Source organism: Periplaneta americana, chromosome 11 (genome assembly GCF_040183065.1).
Source record: "Periplaneta americana isolate PAMFEO1 chromosome 11, P.americana_PAMFEO1_priV1, whole genome shotgun sequence".
Taxonomy (NCBI): Eukaryota; Metazoa; Arthropoda; class Insecta; order Blattodea; family Blattidae; genus Periplaneta; species Periplaneta americana.
Genome location: NC_091127.1, coordinates 931,368 through 948,115, shown reverse-complemented (window position 1 = coordinate 948,115; position 16,748 = coordinate 931,368). Strand labels below are relative to the sequence as shown.

General features: G+C 35.2%; 1 protein-coding gene and 1 long non-coding RNA gene across 6 annotated transcripts in view; one reads left to right on the top strand and one right to left on the bottom strand.

Moving 5' to 3' along the window:
• Syx1A (Syntaxin 1A) overlaps positions 1-16,748 on the bottom strand; it is a 259,380-nt gene that overhangs the window by 94,680 nt on the left and 147,952 nt on the right. The window lies entirely within an intron of this gene.
• Positions 9,143-15,151, top strand: LOC138708703 (uncharacterized). Its single transcript, XR_011334753.1, has 6 exons — positions 9,143-9,596; positions 10,560-10,716; positions 10,823-11,073; positions 11,336-11,461; positions 11,683-11,890; positions 12,119-15,151. It is a non-coding gene; the product is annotated as an uncharacterized lncRNA (long non-coding RNA).

Here is a 16,748-nt window from a genome sequence, read left to right as displayed (position 1 = left end):
AGAACTCGTGCAAAAAGCTTTAAGATATTAATTTTCACAATTAATATTATAATGTTATACTGGGATAAAGATATTTTATTAAATGTTCTGTTTTATTTAACGACGCTCGGAATTGCAGAGGTTACATCAGCGTCGCCGGATGTACCGGAATTTTGTCCCACAGGAGTTCTTTTACATGCCAGTAAATCTACTGACATGAGACTGTCGCATTAAGCACATTTAAATGCCACCGACCTGGCCCGGGATCGAACCCGCAACCTTGGGCATAGAAGGCCAGCGCTATACCAACTCACCAACCAGGTCCACTATTTTATTAAAGTGAATGGTATCAAATTTCAGAGTTGCCAAATATTGCGATTTATATTTCTTTGGGCTTGACAAAAAATTACTTTTTTTTTGTGTCGGGAAACTTACGTTCAATAACTTGCACTAAAAATAGCTTCTGCTGCTCATCGAATCACGATCTGCAGCGTCATTTACGACTTTTAGAGACTGAACTCCCGTACTGATCATTACAATGTCATGTAGCGGGATAAGTATTTGAAGAAAAGTTGAAAGATATTTAATGCCAAAAACAGTTCACAAGAATTCCATGTGAAAAACTCGCAAAGTTGCAGAGAGGAATTGAACTCTCTTTGACTTTACCACGTTTAGGGGGATCATGATGGTCTTGCCATGTCAGTTTTCAACCACCGTGCCAAACCTCTTAACGATTCAATACCACAAATAATGACGCTGGAAAGTTTTGAGGACGATTTTGGAAACACTTTCATTCACTGTTCTGTAGTCCACCAGTACTGGGTGTTCAGTTCAAAATGTGTCATGGCTCGCTGTATGCCGTCATGTGGCTAGCCGAGAATTCAATCTTCCTACACTTCCGCAGAGGTGTATAACCTAAGAGGCAGAGAAGTTGCCTAGCAAGTACGGCGTTCATTCTGAATAGTACGTACCGATACGTACGGTAACGCCGGTAGTGGCAGGAATGTAAACTGTTTGGAAATACGTACTGTCGGGAAAAGGGGGAGAGGGTTAAGACGATTACTTACGTATTTGTTTAGATTAACTTGGACGGTCAACATGGACACGGAGCATTTGATTTGTGTTGTGGAATGTTGCCGTACGCAACCGATGATAACAAATACCCTGCGTACGACTTGCCGGCGCAAAACACAGTTCGAAAGAGGTTATGGTAGCACACAGACCGTACAGACCGCCATCTGTTGCTACGACGTTCAAGTTATACCGTACACGTTCTCAAGTTCAGATTGAAGAACGCCTTAAATAATAGGCAACTTCTCTAACATATAAGCTGAAACTCGCTTCAAATCGTTGACCCAACAACAGTGACGTCATGACACACTTTGAAATGAACACCCAGTAGCCAATCCTCAGGAGCACCAGAGCTTGCTGCGGACGGGCAAACTTCAAATACGCTGGCATCGCAAGTAGATTAGAATGCGTCATCCCTTGCAATTCTTTCTCTGCCGAAAGAAAGACTAGAGAGTGCTCTATGAAGCTTCAATTAACGGATCAAACACATTCGTGAATGTCTGCAATCGTTTCTTCACCTTCATTTCCTGTGTTACTTGCTGCAGTGTCGAAAGCCATCGAAGTAACTCAGTCTGCCATATTCCACTCTTGCAGTGCACCATGATCCATGAACTTCTGTTTCCTGGGCTATTCCATTCCATTTTGGTATCTTCGGAGCTGTAAGAGTTTCATCATGGCGTCTTCGCACACTATACAGCGACAGAAGTTAACCGCGCGACCTCTCAATATTTATTAATTATCACCAAAAAACGTCCATCATTTCTTAATGTAACGGAACGTTTTTAAGGGGAAGGACATAGGAAAAAGTTTTTTTTTTATAAGTTGGCATTCTAGTGTACATGTAAGAAGCTATAAAAGAAAATGACATTGCGTACTTGAACATGTCCGCTATTAAACTGTAAAAAAGTGTTTTTTTTTTTTAATTAAATAACCGTGCTGCATTTTGAAGAGCTGTCAATTTAAACAATCTCTCTCTCTCTCTCTCTCTGTGATTTATAGAAGGCAGTTTTCCATGACTTCTTAAAGAAATCAAGGACGTCTGGGATTCCTATATCACAAGATCTGTAACAAAGTAGATATTTTGCAATGTTTTGGTAGCAACAAGATGGCTTCACTCCGTCCAATGCTAGTGTGTACTCTGTGTCTTTCTTTCCACACGTACTTGAAAGCCATTTGGATCAGAGTTTTCTTTTTACGTCAGAGGTTCTACGTCACACAGATAAGCTAAGAGGTGTAGTGAAAGATTTCAACAGCTGTCTGATTTTCCGAGATAAATGCCGCACAGTCCAACAGCAGGAAACGGCTCGAGATAAGGAAATCCGATATTGGCAAGTAGACGGCACGGCATGTACACGCCATCCACTTGATCTGTATCAGTCCACGCAATCTGCTCTGATAGCACGTTTACGTATCACTGTTATTTTGAACAACACAGGATCTTTAAATACAAATTTAAAAACATGTCTGTAACTGTATCATAGAGTACGTAGGCAAAACAGTCCCGCTGTGTGGCGTCCAGTGTTGCCAATTCAGCGGTTTTCCCGCTAAATCTAGCTTTTTTGGAGAACCATCTCGCGGGTAAAATTATATTATCCCGCTTAGCGGGAATACTAGCGGTTTTTAATCTTTAAAGTTTCTGAAATGAAATCCATATTAGCATTAAAAGCGGCCTTCATAATTACATTTAAATCGTTCAGTGTGTGTTTTGTGAAATAATGGATGTGTCAATGTAGTGATAATTTCCATATTACCGTTAAAACCCGAAATCCGTCAAAACCAGTTTCAACTAGTAAAAACTAGTTTAAGCAAATAAAGATAGAAAGTGAGTTTTCGTATGATCTAGAATCAGTGTCAGGTTAGGTTTGGTTTGTTTAGGTTTATGTTTGGTAAACTGGTTTTGTTGGATTTTGGGTTTTAACGGTAACATATATAATGCAATAAGAATTTAAATATGTTGTGTCTGTGATAAAAGTGTTCAAAATTGATTTATAGCGCCACATTGGGAATGATAAAAGTGTGCAATATTCGTTATATTGGTGGGTGGATGCTCTATCTTGACCATTATCATTATTATTATTATTATTATTATTATTATTATTATTATTGAATAATAAGTATACATTAAAATCTAGAGATATTTGTTAGAAAATCGCGGGTTTTCGAAAGCTATCTAGCGGGATTATACGAACAACTGTTGGCAACGCTGGTGGCGTCTCCACAGACCACTGCTGTGGGAATGTTCCGTCAGTGGTTGAACTGAGGTTCCCAACAAACCTACACATAATGTAGCATATTGTTATTTTAGTAGCAATCCTTTAACATGCGTACTCGTTTTGTGAATACATACAGTAGATAATTATTGCAAGGAAAACTTTGAGAATTCGGGTTATGCGAGATTCTTCGTAACTATCTGTCATTGCATTCATGCACAAATCGGTAATCGCAAAAACATACAAAGCATGTTCTTTCTTTGACAAAGTTAATGTAAAACGAAGCGACACACACACACACGCACACGCACGCACAGACACACACACACGCACAGATATATATATATATATATATATATATACACACTGTACGTATTGATTCAGTTTGGTTGACTTGTGAAAGGATGTAGATTGCGTGTACTACAATGCCTTGCTTACGTGTAATCCTGGAAACATGCAAATGTGTGAATAGACTTTCTCCCACGGGATATTTTAATATGTCGGCGATTAAAACTTTAATGAATGCACTTACTTTCAAAACCAGAGGCACTTTAATTTGAAGTATATTCCTAAGTTGACTCATCGTAATTGCTGTAGAATTTTATTTTAATGCAAATTATCATAATGCGACATTAATTGCATGAGGACGTAACTAGCGGTAGGCACTGACTTTGTTTATATATATTTGGTGCTTTCGTTACTCGTTAGTTTCGTAAACGTTGCATCTTATTGTAACTTTGCACTTTGTTGATACGTTAAAGGTGGAATCACATAAACCAAGCTGATATCACATAGTCCCTTTTACTATTAAATTCGATTTCTGTGGCCGACGGCGATGGGTAGTCAGTGGCTATAAAACTAATTACTATGAGTTTTTGGGAAGGGAAGTATGAACAGAGGTCTACTTTGGACAGCTTCAAATACTTGAGATATAGACTACTATAAGCAGAATCATGAGCTGCTGCCAGGAAGTCAAAAGGAGGATGGCAAAGGTAAAGGAAGCTTTTAATAGAAAAAGGAGCATCCTCTGCGGACCTCTGGAAGAAGAAGTATGGTAGAGACTAGTGAAGTGGTTGTCTGGAGTGTGGCATTGTATGGGGCAGAAACATGGACATTACGACAATGTGAAGAGAAGCGACTAAAAGCATTTAAAATGTGGATATGGAGAAGAATGGAGCGTGTGAAGTGGACAGACAGAATACAAAATGAAGTTATGCTAGAAAGAGTGGGTGAAGAAAAAAATTGATCAGGAAGAGTCGAAGAAATTGACTGGACCACCGGCTAAGAAGGAACTGTCTGCTGAATGATGCACTGGAAAGAATGGTGAACGGGAGAGAGATTCGGGGCAGAAGATACCGGATTATAGAAGACATTAAAATATATGGATCGTATGAGGAGATTAAGAGAAAGGCGAAAAGCAGAGAAGATTGGAGAATGCTGGGTTTGCAGTGAAGGATGTCATTGGGTAGGAAGCAATGAACATAAAGTGCTTTATTACGGCCATTATTTACTTGTATTTCTTAAGCATAGCTCTCAACTTCAGGAAGAACCGAGATTGATCATAAGAGCTTTCACAGGTTCGACTGTTCTGCAGTTTGGTAATTTCACAGCGGGTTGACCGAAGTGATATTTAAAAACATTTACATCGGGCCATAAAGCGAATAATAATGCATTTTAAACTTACATTTTTTAATTATTTTTTTTATTTTAGTAGGTTATTTTACGACGCTTTATCAACATCTCAGGTTATTTAGCGTCTGAATGATATGAAGGTGAAAATGCCGGTGAAACGAGTCCGGGGTCCCGCACCGAAAGTTACCCAACATTTGCTCTTGTTGGGTTGAGGGAAAACCCCGTAAAAAACCTCAACCAGGTAACTTGCCCCGACCGGGAATCGAACCCGGGCCACCTGGTTTCGCGGCCAGACGCGCTAACCGTTACTCCACAGGTGTGGACTTAAACTTGCAAATCAACATGAAATAATGAAGACTTGCTTAGACTATAATTCTGCTTATTAAAGTAAATCAAGTGAATTGTGCGAGCGAGCTTCATTAATTGTCCAATTGCGTCATTCTGCAAACTTCGCCTCGTCATACGTGGGCAATATTACCGGAAAATAAAGTGCCGAAAATAGTTCGAAACAAGACTTAGCCTCTCAAGTTACAAAGAGAAAAGGAGGCACGCAATATTATACGCTTTATCAGAGAGCCATTCTATTAAAAAAGGCCGCAATTAATGAACAAGCTGAATTGCAGACGCCTACACCATTTCGTTCCATTGTCGATTCACACAAAAGGTATTGCCGCACACAGCTGTTCCCGCTTTCGGAAACGGAAGTGAAAAATTTGAACAAATCGAATAATGAACGCGCACGACAGATGATTTTATCACACCGTTTGAAATTATAAATCTCGCTGTGCTCATCCTATTCACCAAACACGATGCAGTTTCTAACGTAATTTGGTGACAAATTGTACAAACATTCGCTGGATTAACAAATAATTTGCTCAGATCGTTAATAAAAGATACTTAACTACCTCTAATCCCTGATCACATATACAGGTAACGTGCAAATATTGTGGTATTTGTTTAAAAAATGCAAGTGAAATAACGCCCTATTTACTTCTTCCTTTGCCCTTATAGTTTTCCCATAAATGTGTCACGTATTTTACGGTACGAGTTTTATGAATGGTAGAACTACGAAACGTCTGTGAGTTAGACCACACGCACGTCTTTCGATATCATTATTATACTCCAGTATAAACAGTTAAGGAACCTCACTTGACTTAATGGAAGGATTCACTGATGTGAATTAGCCGATATTCATTTAATGCACGGAACAGCAATCGTGGCAAGGGAGCTCTGTCGCTGTGTACCAAAGACTATCTCGGACCACAACGTAACACAACATTTCTAAATAATTCTACACTAGTTGAGAAAATATTAACCTTTGTTAACAATAATAGAGAAATTATTGAATTTCGTTTTTTTTTTCATTTCAATAACAATTTTTAAATGTGAATTTATTTCAGTTATTTCGTGATAGTTTAGACGTGAATGCTACTGTACGTCATTCATAAAGCCTTTTTTAGCTTGACAATTTAGATAACATTACTTTCAGACCACCTCTGTGGTGTAGGAGTCAGCATGCTGGGCTCTTACGCAGAGGGCCCGGGTTCGATTCCCGGTAGGGTTGAATTTCCTGGTTGAGGTTATTCAGGATTTTCCCCTCAACCGTAAGGCAAATGTCAGGAAATTCGGGCCACAACATCCCTGAATATCATCGCCTCATATTCATAACAAATCAGTAATACATATACAGTCGCCATCTAGTTCACAACAATAGAACCAGTCTCAACAATAGTACACAGGCCTTCGGATTTCAACCAAAAGATTAACTCGCGATATGACCAGAGATGTTAAAGCGAGTATAAATAACAGCGAGAGAAAAAAAAAAAAACATTACTTTAAATTATTTTGTTTCATTGCAGTCTACCATACTTGTGAGAATAAAAATGTAGGCTGTGTTCGAAATTCGAACGTATTACAGTACAAAATACATAAATCATGAATGCTATTATTTATTTACTCCCTGCAGACTCATGGAATTCATAATTAATTAGCAATGGTCTTCAAGTCACACTTATCTAGTTGGTTTCGGTATTCGCCATTACTACAGCTTCCTCCGAAAGGAATAACATAACCAGACTGGAAAGTGTAAAAAATTATCTTCGTAATTCAATGAAGAATGAGAGATTAAGTTCTCTCAGTACAATCGCCATTGAAAAGAAACAACTTGCAAATGATCAAGTTCCAAGGAACAAGTACAGTAGAACTTGGTTATAACGAGATCCAAGGGACCTTGAAAATTATGTTGTTATAAACGAGTGTCGTAGTAACCGAGATTCATGTTATCAGTCTAGTGAGGTGGAAAATAGAAAATAACAAACTTAATTAGGCTTATTTTAGATGTATGTATTCACTTTTAAGCATACCATGAACACAATAAAATACACGTACAATTATAAATACAGTATTCTGTATTAAAACAGTTTGTTCATTACTCACCAGACTTATTTACTGAGGAGTGAAGTAATCAGTCATTTTACTCTGTAGTCTCCTATTTGCCCAATTCACACTTTCTAAATTACGTTCTATGTTCATATTTTCAGTTGCAATTTCACTGCTCCCTCCCCTAGCCTCATAGCACATGTTCACAATTCTAATGGCTTCTAAAGCGTCACTCACTTCTTTTAGTGGCCATACTGCGTTAAAATGCGTGCACTTAGTGAAAACTTCCTGTCGAAACTGACCGCATGCAGGTATCATTAATACCGCATGAATTCGGGCAGGTTACAATGGGGTGGGGAATCTGCCTGCATTCCAGAGGTCTATGATAGAAGGGAACAGTAAAGGATTTGCCAGATTTCAACAAAATATTTCTTAAAATACTTTGGTTCTTAGGAAATTGTATTCCAAACTGAGGTTGAAAATGACGTTATATGCGAGGTAGACACATATGCGTTTGTCGTATTAAGCAAGGTAGAAAAGCATATGTCTTATGGGGAATTAGTTGGGACCACAGAATATTTGACGTTATAGGCGAGGTGTCGCACAAAACGAGGTCGCTACAACCAAGTTCTACTGTAATTGATACTTCTGCAACCAAGAAGGATCGACGCCTGGACGTGCTGTATGAAAATAAAATGCAAGGAGACTTCTTTCAGTCTACCCAGTATTTACACCAGTAACGGCAGTTGGGGATCTGCCCGATTCTTATGGTTTCAACTACTGTATAGGGCTATTCCATATGAAATCGGACAACGAAATACCATGACATGTCAGAGTTGTCTGATAATTCGTACAGAGGTTTAGTATGTGGGAACAGTGAATGTACAAATTTTTACATTCTTTAGTTCAGTAGTTTTTCACATAAAATTCCTTAAAATTTAGTGTATTTTGCATTTTATTCTTACTTTCAACGCGTACTACTATGTCTGGCTTCCAAATAAGATATAGCTAATTTTGTAGTGCACATTTAAGTGTATAACACAAATATTTTATTGTTTGTGGAAATTATGGATATTTTGTTTTTTTGTGATTTAAAACATGTTACCAACAAAAAAGTATGGATATAAAATATTATAATATTAGTTATTGTTGAGACAAAAACCATACAACTTTTTTAAAAAAGCTATTTTAAATGAACAGCCTTAAAATAAATATTTCAAATCTCGCTATAAAAATACGCAGAGTCATGCGGAGATGTGAGAGGAGCTAGAATATTATCAGCTGGCCTTGAGTGGTCTCGAAACAGCTGGTGTGTTGTCACAACACAAGGAATGATTCGAATACGTGACCCACCAGCCAATCTTCTGTGTGTATTATTACAAGGTGACAGTAGTTATTCAATTCCAATGTTCGAGAGTGTTCCTTTATTGTACTGCAGCAAATTAAAAAAAAACTGCTACAGTATATTAAGGTAAGATAGTGATTACGTACTGTATTAAAAGCAAGAATGATACCAATTGTAACAATCAGTAAACAGTAACAGGTTAGTGTAGTGATTATGTAATTAGTTTAGTATTCAGAGAAATGCATCTTTCATTTAGAGTTGTTTTCGAATGCGTGAACTACTCGCATGACGGAACTTAGAAGCTACTATAGGGAAGACCAGGTAACTTGATACCCTAAGGGTGAAACCTAACCATTTTTCCCCCATTACTACAAATGCTAGTGGATTATGGTGATTTTCTAGTTTGAAGGTTGAATTTTCTTTTGCCAACTTCGTTTCGAATTTCGATACTGACAAATACTATAAATGGTAGTGATTTTGTAACCGGTATGTTGGCAGCTGAGGCAAATATCGACAATATTTGCCGGTACTGGAGTTCCATGAAATTAAAATTGTACTAGATTTCTCAGCCGGTTACTGGAAGATAGTGAAATTCGAACTTATTAATAATTAATTAATATTAGTATTAATATTAATACATAATAGTTATGTTATGTGTTGCGTTGTGGTTATAATTCAAGAATAGTCAGATAAGTACGAATGAATATAATATACTTGGGCGTGATAATGCACGTGGGTAATGGATAGAAATATTATTTCAAATTTTAATGAATTTCTTTCGTGTTTAGATTTTTATTACTATGTCAAAAAAATGAAATAGTGTTGCAGTGACTCCTCCAAGGAAGAAAATGTGTGGCATTCAGAGTACGCTTCAGAAATCTGTAGTTCACGTGTATAATGAGTTGAAGAAAGAAGATAATGAAGAAGGAATTATGCTAATGGAGACAGCAATTACAACCAGAATAGGACAATTATTAGGAGTAAGTATTCTTAAGCATACATTTCAAAGTGGTATTCAGTTTTAGGAGTTTGCACTAATAATTTCATGATTGTGGTCAAACAAAACAAATTTTTAGGTTAGGCCTAATGTTTAATCAAGTCAGTGATTTTCATATTGCCAAACTAAATACATTTAAGATACTGTAATACTGCAGTAGGTGATAGCTTAAATACATTTACAAACTAGACGAACAAGTAATCAAACAGCACGAAAGTAAATTTCCAGTTTTCTCTTTTGGTATTAAATTAACCGTTCAGATCACAATTTACATGCCACATCGGCCGAAGAAAATACAAGTCATATTGTAATTATTAACTTGATATTGCAGCAAATATTACATGAATGTTGGCCTGTTATGGTGCTTAAAAATAATTCAGTTTTATATAATAACTATATAACATACTCTATAAAGCATAGGAACGTTGACTCTGGCTGAATAATTTATTCATGACTGGTCTAAGTAATATTAAATATGGTGTTTCTTCAGAAAAGCTACCCCACCCAAAGTACTTGTTAAGATATAACACTCGAGAGGACGAGGACGCACTACTGGGAAACTAACCATTTCTCTTCGTCCTGGACCTCTCGCATGTTATATTGGTAATTAGTAACAAGTTTGAGGGAGGGACTACAACAATGCATTAGAATATACAGGTAAGTGTCAAAGGATTTTTGTGCTGAAAGTATTTGTGGCTGTGCACTAAAACCACGTGTTCATCACTATGTAAATATCACAGAAATCAATTAAACAAAATAAAATTATGCCTTCTTTGGTGTAGCTTTTCTGGAGAATTACCTAAATATTAGCCTACTTAAACCTATCGTAGACCCAACCTAACATGTTGATCATTTTCTATTCATATAGCTGTAAATGTTGGTATTATGCATGAATTTTAAGATATAACAATTTTTAGAAGTATTATGTTATTGTTTGTTATTACAGCTTGGCTTAACTACAGCCACGAAAGTGATCAATTCACACAAGGGGACCCCACTCGTGACACCAGGAAAACATAGACTACGTAAACATCCAGTGACTGATGCTGATGATTTTACGAAAGATGCAATTGCGAGATTTATTTATGACAAGTTACATAAAGGTAGGGAAGTTACAGGAATTATTGTGTTGATTTATGCAATGTAATTCTGATATTAGTCATAGGCCTATGTATAAAAATATGGCATAATTTTCATTTACTGTTACAGGGGAAGTACTAACAGCAGCAAAAGTTCTGGAACATATGAATGATGATTATGAAACATATTTATTTAGAGTATCCTTATCATCGGTGAAAAAAATTTTGAAAGAGATGAAATTTCTATGGAGCAAAGGGGATCCTTATACACATGTATGAGAAAGTGATGTTATTCGTTTTTAAGAGAATATATAAGAAATGTGGAGCGTGAGAACCCTAAACCCGTAGTATTCTTGGATGAGACTTGGATTTTTATGAATGGTAAATTTCAATGTATTGTGAGACATTGAGTGATTGAATTTTTTACTAACAAATAGATTAACACTTATGTGGAATATGAAATTGCAATTAATATAGGCTACTAGTAATGAATTCAGGTGGGAACAACATGTTTTGCAATTAATAGTTTCATATTATAACTAGAGGTTAGTTATAAAATTCTTGAACGGTTTTCCTGTCTTTAAAATTTTTGTGTCTCTTAGAGTGTCAATGTGAATTGCTTTTCTCTCTCTGTTTTTTTAAGTATGATCACCCACTTATTCATGAAATAAACCAGGTGAAGTTTCCAGTGACATGAATGGTGTTATTCATAGACCAACAAATGAGGGTGGAAGATTAGATGCCAGAACGAAAGGTGGATTTATACTCGGTAAGTTATATTGATTTATATTTTACATAAATTTGGCAAGAGTAATTTTTTTAATTAGGGTACAAAAATATAAAAATTGGTGACTAAATAAAAACGTGGGAAAGCCTTTCACCAAAGAGGATCTCATGTCATGTCATGTTATGTTATGTTTTATTTTCTTTATTTAAATGCTGTGAATTCATGTGACGTAATTATATGCTCAGGTATAATTTTTATTGCAGGTGCTGATTTAATTTTTTCATGCAATTGAAAGAAAAGTCAGGACTACCATAGTGCTATGAATAGCCCTGTAGTTGAGAAGTGGGTGCAAACACAGTTGTTGACCTGAGAACATTAGGGCAATGCGTTATTGTCATGGATAGTGCTGCATATCATAGCAGACTTGTGAAAAATCAGCCAACAACAAAATGGAGGAAAGAACAGCTACTGGTGATTGCAACTGAATATAATAGATTTGTTGTACTAAATGATAAGAGTTGTACTAAATGATAAGAGTTGATGGTGTGAAATCACCTTTTGATATTACATTGCAATATTAATTTCCATACTTTACAGTCATTATTATTATTATTATTATTATTATTATTATTATTATTATTATTATCTTTACTACTACTACTACTACTACTACTTATAGATGCTACTTTTTTCTTTCAGGTGAAATTGAATCTACATAAGAATCCTAAAACAACAGAGCCTTGCCAATTACTGTTCTGAAGCGGCCTTGTCTTATGTGTTGTGTCTATATACAATTAATTCTTTCAGTTTTTTTTTCCCCTTTAATGTAATGAAGTTGTTGGTTGATTGATACCAAGTGTTCAGCAGTTGATGTCATTTGTTATCTTGCACTCCAATATTTAACCAGATGATTGAAAGCTGTGTAAAGTTAAACAGTCAAGACAATGATCCATATCTTCATTGAGATTTCAGAAATGGCATGGGGAGATTCTGAAATATCAGTTCTTTGTAAATATTTGAGACAATCATGGCCTGTGATAATATGAGTACTGCCACTGTAGATTTTCATAGAAGTTCAGTTATTAAATTAGGTGTATTATTTTTACTATGTATTGTACTATATTTTTGTTTCGCTTAATTGATGAATTATATATGCTGTAAATTGAATAGTAGACTGTAGGTCTATAGCTTAACTGATGAATTGTATGTGCTGTAAATTAAATAGTAGGCTGTATACCACAAGTGATGAATTGTTTATGCTTGTAATGTGAAGTAATTTGCATGATATTTATTATCAGTTTCTGTATATTTCAACTGATTGAATTGTTTATACTTTTAAATTGAATTAACTTGCTTGCTATGTATTATATTTTATAGCTTAACTGATGAATAATTGTTTAGGTTTGTCAATTTAATAATCTGAGTGCCATGTACTTCATATTTTTAGTGGAGCCACCAATGTAGCTTAGTCGGTAGACTCGTTGGCCTGCAAATTCAGAGCTGCACTCGAGGGTAGTTTGGATCCCCCATTTGGTCTGATTAGTTGGTTTCTTCTGAGGATTTTCCTCCATCGTGGAGCAGACGCCGGATGGCCTATTGCAATTTTTTCATTTGCTTTAGAATCATTCCGATTTTTGTTACCACATTGTCATGTTCTGATCTTGTTATTCTTTTAACAGTGTGGTAAGATGCAGGTATAGATAACCTTACAGTAATTTTGCTACCTTTCAGCTACCTCATTACCTCCCACTCCATAAAGTTCATGGATCCACGGAAGTACCAGTCGTCGATGTAATTCGACCATTTTGCTTAAAATATTAAAACACTGTAAAATATTGAGATTTCATGCTGTTACGTCCATTACTGCAGCAAGAACATCTGATTTTGAATCTGATAGTATGACAGCCTTCTCAGATTTATGAAGTCGATACTGGAGATTTTGTAAGCTTAAAAGTGTATCTAAATTTTCACTATCAAAATTAGTCAGTGTTTGAAGTTAGTTAGTTAGTTAGTGGCGTTTAAAAAGGGCGCGTCAGCTACTATGGCTATTTGCGCCCTTATCTAAAATCTTTCACTAAACACAAACACAATACAATAACCAGAATGTTTAAAAAGCTAAAAAGCGTTGTCACAGTTAAAATGGGACAAACAAGTGTTTGAATATAATTCCCTGTAAAAGGGAATATACTGGTATTGTACTACAACACCACTACATCTATGGCTTGGTAAACAGGATCCATCTATAAAAAATACTGTATGTAGTCACTCACTGACCAGATCATTTATCGTTTCTAATGATTTTTAAAATGTCTGGAGAAGTATCACATTTCTTAACATCATCTGTTAAAGTTAACTTATATACTATTCATTTTGAAATAACTTGGGATTGTGTTTTATTAGTAAAGTTTCCCTTAATTGAGCAAGTTTGAGTTCTCCAAGTAGAGTCAAAAAGTCTGTTGGGATTTTGGCTCAGTTTATTAATATTTGTGGACTGTGATTTTTTGTTCTAGACAACCATATTATCTGCAAATGATGAGATTATCATAAGATCTATTTCTTTAGTTAGACCATCGACATTAATATTGGAAAATGTATTCCTGAAAACAACAATGTGGGAAGCCCAGATGAATCTGTCTCTATTTACATATTTGTGACAATGAATCAAATAATCAAGTCACTGACCCAGTGTAACACTTTATCATGGACACCCTAAGTTTGCAATTTCTTAAGTGATTTATATCTACAGAGCCATATGATCCTTGAAAATAAATTAAAATTGTTAAGTTGTTTTGTTTTCTGTTTAAAATATCTTTAATATCTTGACTAAAATTTAAAATCTGTCCATTTGTTGAATGCAATTCTCTAAAGTCAACCCAATAAAATGAAAGTTAGTTACTAGATTCCAGGAACCAATTCAATCTATGAAATCATCTCTTCCATAATTTTGGCTATCATACTAGTAAGTGGTATCTGTCGATAACTCGAAAAGATATTAGTTGAATAATTGCTTTTCAAAATTGATGTTATGATAGATTTTCTCCAGACAGATATTGTATTTTAGATGAGATTACAAGATAAAAGTAGTGAGTTTGCTTGTTTGCCAACATGTTTAAGAAAATCAGCATGTGTATTGTCTGGACTTGGAGATGTTTTGGGTCTTATGTTATTAAATTAATAGTAATATTCAGTTCTTGATTAAATATTGTTATATAAAGTAGATAGTAGATTTAATATTTCTTTCAGTTTTTCCTTAATAGTCTGACGTACACAGATAAAACTAACAACCACACCACCAACTAATCTAATAGAAATTAAAATATAATTAAATGTAGTAAAAGTAATTAAAATTATAAATACACGTAATAAACCATAACCCCCTAATTTCAACAATATACTATTTTATTCCCTTTTACAGCTTGTAGATAATTATTAATTATAGTTATTACTTATTAGCATAATATTTATTGAACTTATTGGCTATTTCACTTCGTTTGAAAGATGTTATTGTGTACAAAAAGCATTTTTTGATGATCGTTTCATGCTGTATGTTGTGTATAAATCTATGATTTCTGGCCATCTGTTCTGTGTAATCCATCTTTTGTGTAGAATTAATAAAATATTCTTTTGGTAGTAATTATTTTATTAATTGAGTATTTAATTTTCACCAGCTCACATTTCTTGAATCATTTGCTTTTTCTTATTTAAATTTAGGACACAAGAGCCAAAAAGAGACTTCACAGTTATGTATCATACATTTTTGCAATGACAGACGTGGAGTTGCAGAAATAATAAGTGTAAGTGTAGCATTATTAAGCAATTTACAAACAAATGAAATCTTTAAAAAGGTATCTAGAAGTGAAATTACTTATGGCTTTTAAGGACCAAAATTATTTTTGTAAGTTGATTTATTATTATTTCAGTTTTAGCATAGTTGTATTATCCAATTCCTTACTAATTTCAAAAGATAATCAGAAGTTCATTCGAATTCCAACCAAAAGTCAATTGGTTATTAATTTATCTACCTTTAGGAAGTACAGTATATGTACGCTGGAATCTTTGAAGTGAAGTGACAATAATTTAATTGGTCTTGGAACAGATTTGATTCTTGAATATTATATACTATACTTTGTTGTATATTTACGTCTAGTAACCTATTAATGCTAATACTAATAATAATGTAAAGGAATAAAAGAATAGAACATAGCAATACATTTCTCATTATTATTGAAACTATTTAGAATAACCTTCCAACATTAAGGTAAAGTACGGTGAGTAAAGAAGTCATTCAGTACATAGGATCGTGATTTTACTACATGTGGTGATATCTGGTAACAGTTGGCAACACTGACAAGGCGGAAATATTTGCTGTTTGGGAACTGAACTTACGTGATCCTCACTATATACCTGGTAAGGTTTATCTTGTCTCAGTAGCAATAAAACCAAGTCCCTTCAAATGAGGGTGGAGATTATAGGAGGGTTGTAAATTTTCAGGATTCCTTTCAAAACCTTGTTATTGTACAGGCTGCCGGAACTCAGTTTCTTGAAAGACAAGCTCAGTGACGGAACTACACAGTACGAAGAGAGATATTTTGTTACTTTATTTTGCGCTACAGAATGTATCAACTAGTCCCTTCCGCCACTGGCATCACTTCACTCCCCCCATCGCAATAACAACACAGACGAGGTAAGACATATCTCCTTTCTCTCTCTTTTCACAGTGAGACAAGATTCATCACACAGCCTTTAGCGTTGGCCAACCACGCGCGCGCTCAGCTGGCTGTGGGATGGAGCCGCGCGGCGAAGAAATCCCAATGAGAATTCTTTTCTTTATTTTATTTTCCACCCTTACCCAAAGAAAATTTTGGATCTGTAAACTGTGTTTTATTCTATATTAAGTCACCCATATTGTCGTATTTTTATTTTTTAGCTATTTCGTCAAGAAAAAAAGTAATATAAATAAATCTGCCTAGTCAAGTGAATATGATTTAAAAAAAAAATCCCTTCAAAGTCATTATATCACTCCCTGAGTTTGCTTTAAAAAGAGATGTTGAAAATCCTACCACTAAATGTCTCTGAGCAATGTTCTTCCAAAATAAGAATTTTACGAAAGTACGATAAATTTGACGCTCTATAAAATGAAAAATAATACTAGTTGGGGATATTTTAACCCACCATTAGGCTTGTCAGTGAAGGCCTTTCAATGACAGAAGCACCTTTCTTTTTCTTAAATGCGAGGTCAAATTTTCTGAAATTTTGTCTGATTTCATATGGAACAGCCCATACCTCCTGCGGTTATACGTTGCCTAAACGATCTACATTTCTCTGTCTC